Here is a 5,265-nt window from a genome sequence, read left to right as displayed (position 1 = left end):
AGGTTGTAGACTCAAAATTTTTGCTGTATTTAGTGTATTCTAGCATCCTGAAGATGATTCCAGCATTAATTTCATTGTGCTTATGCTCATTTTGAAGATTTTGACATTTTCACCTTAAGTGTACAATCAGGGGCTGAAAACGCGTTTAAAGCAATAAAAAGTTCATTTTGGCTCTCACACCTAAACTAAACGTTGTAGACTCAAAATTTTTGCTGTATTTAGTGTATTCTAGCATCCTGAAGATGATTCCAGCATTAATTTCATTGTGCTTATGCTCATTTTGAAGATTTTGACATTTTCACCTAAAGTGCACAATCAGGCTGAAAACGCATTTAAAGCCATAAAAAGTTCATTTTGGCTCTCACACCTAAACAAAACGTTGTAGACTCAACATTTTTGCTGTATTTAGTGTATTCTAGCATCCTGAAGATGATTCCAGCATTAATTTCATTGTGCTTATGCTCATTTTGAAGATTTTGACATTTTCACCTTAAGTGTACAATCAGGGGCTGAAAACGCGTTTAAAGCAATAAAAAGTTCATTTTGGCTCTCACACCTAAACTAAACGTTGTAGACTCAAAATTTTTGCTGTATTTAGTGTATTCTAGCATCCTGAAGATGATTCCAGCATTAATTTCATTGTGCTTATGCTCATTTTTAAGATTTTGACATTTTCACCTAAAGTGCACAATCAGGCTGAAAACGCGTTTAAAGCAATAAAAAGTTCATTTTGGCTCTCACACCTAAACTAAAGGTTGTAGACTCAAAATTTTTGCTGTATTTAGTGTATTCTAGCATCCTGAAGATGATTCCAGCATTAATTTCATTGTGCTTATGCTCATTTTGAAGATTTTGACATTTTCACCTTAAGTGTACAATCAGGGGCTGAAAACGCGTTTAAAGCAATAAAAAGTTCATTTTGGCTCTCACACCTAAACTAAACGTTGTAGACTCAAAATTTTTGCTGTATTTAGTGTATTCTAGCATCCTGAAGATGATTCCAGCATTAATTTCATTGTGCTTATGCTCATTTTTAAGATTTTGACATTTTCACCTAAAGTGCACAATCAGGCTGAAAACGCATTTAAAGCCATAAAAAGTTCATTTTGGCTCTCACACCTAAACAAAACGTTGTAGACTCAACATTTTTGCTGTATTTAGTGTATTCTAGCATCCTGAAGATGATTCCAGCATTAATTTCATTGTGCTTATGCTCATTTTGAAGATTTTGACATTTTCACCTAAAGTGCACAATCAGGCTGAAAACGCATTTAAAGCCATAAAAAGTTCATTTTGGCTCTCACACCTAAACAAAACGTTGTAGACTCAACATTTTTGCTGTATTTAGTGTATTCTAGCATCCTGAAGATGATTCCAGCATTAATTTCATTGTGCTTATGCTCATTTTGAAGATTTTGACATTTTCAACTTAAGTGTACAATCAGGGGCTGAAAATGCGTTTAAAGCAATAAAAAGTTCATTTTGGCTCTCACACCTAAACTAAACGTTGTAGACTCAAAATTTTTGCTGTATTTAGTGTATTCTAGCATCCTGAAGATGATTCCAGCATTAATTTCATTGTGCTTATGCTCATTTTGAAGATTTTGACATTTTCACCTTAAGTGTACAATCAGGGGCTGAAAACGCGTTTAAAGCAATAAAAAGTTCATTTTGGCTCTCACACCTAAACTAAACGTTGTAGACTCAAAATTTTTGCTGTATTTAGTGTATTCTAGCATCCTGAAGATGATTCCAGCATTAATTTCATTGTGCTTATGCTCATTTTGAAGATTTTGACATTTTCACCTTAAGTGTACAATCAGGGGCTGAAAACGCGTTTAAAGCAATAAAAAGTTCATTTTGGCTCTCACACCTAAACTAAACGTTGTAGACTCAAAATTTTTGCTGTATTTAGTGTATTCTAGCATCCTGAAGATGATTCCAGCATTAATTTCATTGTGCTTATGCTCATTTTTAAGATTTTGACATTTTCACCTAAAGTGCACAATCAGGCTGAAAACGCGTTTAAAGCAATAAAAAGTTCATTTTGGCTCTCACACCTAAACTAAACGTTGTAGACTCAAAATGTTTGCTGTATTTAGTGTATTCTAGCATCCTGAAGATGATTCCAGCATTAATTTCATTGTGCTTATGCTCATTTTGAAGATTTTGACATTTTCACCTAAAGTGCACAATCAGGCTGAAAACGCATTTAAAGCCATAAAAAGTTCATTTTGGCTCTCACACCTAAACAAAACGTTGTAGACTCAACATTTTTGCTGTATTTAGTGTATTCTAGCATCCTGAAGATGATTCCAGCATTAATTTCATTGTGCTTATGCTCATTTTTAAGATTTTGACATTTTCACCTTAAGTGTACAATCAGGGGCTGAAAACGCGTTTAAAGCAATAAAAAGTTCATTTTGGCTCTCACACCTAAACTAAACATTGTAGACTCAAAATTTTTGCTGTATTTAGTGTATTCTAGCATCCTGAAGATGATTCCAGCATTAATTTCATTGTGCTTATGCTCATTTTGAAGATTTTGACATTTTCACCTTAAGTGTACAATCAGGGGCTGAAAACGCGTTTAAAGCAATAAAAAGTTCATTTTGGCTCTCACACCTAAACTAAACGTTGTAGACTCAAAATTGTTGCTGTATTTAGTGTATTCTAGCATCCTGAAGATGATTCCAGCATTAATTTCATTGTGCTTATGCTCATTTTGAAGATTTTGACATTTTCACCTTAAGTGTACAATCAGGGGCTGAAAACGCGTTTAAAGCAATAAAAAGTTCATTTTGGCTCTCACACCTAAACTAAACGTTGTAGACTCAAAATTTTTGCTGTATTTAGTGTATTCTAGCATCCTGAAGATGATTCCAGCATTAATTTCATTGTGCTTATGCTCATTTTTAAGATTTTGACATTTTCACCTAAAGTGCACAATCAGGCTGAAAACGCGTTTAAAGCAATAAAAAGTTCATTTTGGCTCTCACACCTAAACTAAACGTTGTAGACTCAAAATTTTTGCTGTATTTAGTGTATTCTAGCATCCTGAAGATGATTCCAGCATTAATTTCATTGTGCTTATGCTCATTTTGAAGATTTTGACATTTTCACCTAAAGTGCACAATCAGGCTGAAAACGCATTTAAAGCCATAAAAAGTTCATTTTGGCTCTCACACCTAAACAAAACGTTGTAGACTCAAAATTTTTGCTGTATTTAGTGTATTCTAGCATCCTGAAGATGATTCCAGCATTAATTTCATTGTGCTTATGCTCATTTTTAAGATTTTGACATTTTCACCTTAAGTGTACAATCAGGGGCTGAAAACGCGTTTAAAGCAATAAAAAGTTCATTTTGGCTCTCACACCTAAACTAAACGTTGTAGACTCAAAATTTTTGCTGTATTTAGTGTATTCTAGCATCCTGAAGATGATTCCAGCATTAATTTCATTGTGCTTATGCTCATTTTGAAGATTTTGACATTTTCACCTTAAGTGTACAATCAGGGGCTGAAAACGCGTTTAAAGCAATAAAAAGTTCATTTTGGCTCTCACACCTAAACTAAACCTTGTAGACTCAAAATTTTTGCTGTATTTAGTGTATTCTAGCATCCTGAAGATGATTCCAGCATTAATTTCATTGTGCTTATGCTCATTTTTAAGATTTTGACATTTTCACCTAAAGTGCACAATCAGGCTGAAAACGCGTTTAAAGCAATAAAAAGTTCATTTTGGCTCTCACACCTAAACTAAACGTTGTAGACTCAAAATTTTTGCTGTATTTAGTGTATTCTAGCATCCTGAAGATGATTCCAGCATTAATTTCATTGTGCTTATGCTCATTTTTAAGATTTTGACATTTTCACCTAAAGTGCACAATCAGGCTGAAAACGCGTTTAAAGCAATAAAAAGTTCATTTTGGCTCTCACACCTAAACTAAACGTTGTAGACTCAAAATTTTTGCTGTATTTAGTGTATTCTAGCATCCTGAAGATGATTCCAGCATTAATTTCATTGTGCTTATGCTCATTTTGAAGATTTTGACATTTTCACCTAAAGTGCACAATCAGGCTGAAAACGCATTTAAAGCCATAAAAAGTTCATTTTGGCTCTCACACCTAAACAAAACGTTGTAGACTCAACATTTTTGCTGTATTTAGTGTATTCTAGCATCCTGAAGATGATTCCAGCATTAATTTCATTGTGCTTATGCTCATTTTGAAGATTTTGACATTTTCAACTTAAGTGTACAATCAGGGGCTGAAAATGCGTTTAAAGCAATAAAAAGTTCATTTTGGCTCTCACACCTAAACTAAACGTTGTAGACTCAAAATTTTTGCTGTATTTAGTGTATTCTAGCATCCTGAAGATGATTCCAGCATTAATTTCATTGTGCTTATGCTCATTTTGAAGATTTTGACATTTTCACCTTAAGTGTACAATCAGGGGCTGAAAACGCGTTTAAAGCAATAAAAAGTTCATTTTGGCTCTCACACCTAAACTAAACGTTGTAGACTCAAAATTTTTGCTGTATTTAGTGTATTCTAGCATCCTGAAGATGATTCCAGCATTAATTTCATTGTGCTTATGCTCATTTTTAAGATTTTGACATTTTCACCTAAAGTGCACAATCAGGCTGAAAACGCGTTTAAAGCAATAAAAAGTTCATTTTGGCTCTCACACCTAAACTAAACGTTGTAGACTCAAAATTTTTGCTGTATTTAGTGTATTCTAGCATCCTGAAGATGATTCCAGCATTAATTTCATTGTGCTTATGCTCATTTTGAAGATTTTGACATTTTCACCTAAAGTGCACAATCAGGCTGAAAACGCATTTAAAGCCATAAAAAGTTCATTTTGGCTCTCACACCTAAACAAAACGTTGTAGACTCAAAATTTTTGCTGTATTTAGTGTATTCTAGCATCCTGAAGATGATTCCAGCATTAATTTCATTGTGCTTATGCTCATTTTTAAGATTTTGACATTTTCACCTTAAGTGTACAATCAGGGGCTGAAAACGCGTTTAAAGCAATAAAAAGTTCATTTTGGCTCTCACACCTAAACTAAACGTTGTAGACTCAAAATTTTTGCTGTATTTAGTGTATTCTAGCATCCTGAAGATGATTCCAGCATTAATTTCATTGTGCTTATGCTCATTTTTAAGATTTTGACATTTTCACCTAAAGTGCACAATCAGGCTGAAAACGCATTTAAAGCCATAAAAAGTTCATTTTGGCTCTCACACCTAAACAAAA

Source organism: Vanacampus margaritifer, unplaced genomic scaffold, assembly GCF_051991255.1.
Source record: "Vanacampus margaritifer isolate UIUO_Vmar unplaced genomic scaffold, RoL_Vmar_1.0 HiC_scaffold_25, whole genome shotgun sequence".
NCBI classification, from domain to species: domain Eukaryota; kingdom Metazoa; phylum Chordata; class Actinopteri; order Syngnathiformes; family Syngnathidae; genus Vanacampus; species Vanacampus margaritifer.
The sequence above is the reverse complement of the archived record's forward strand: the minus strand, read 5'-3'. Positions refer to the sequence as shown.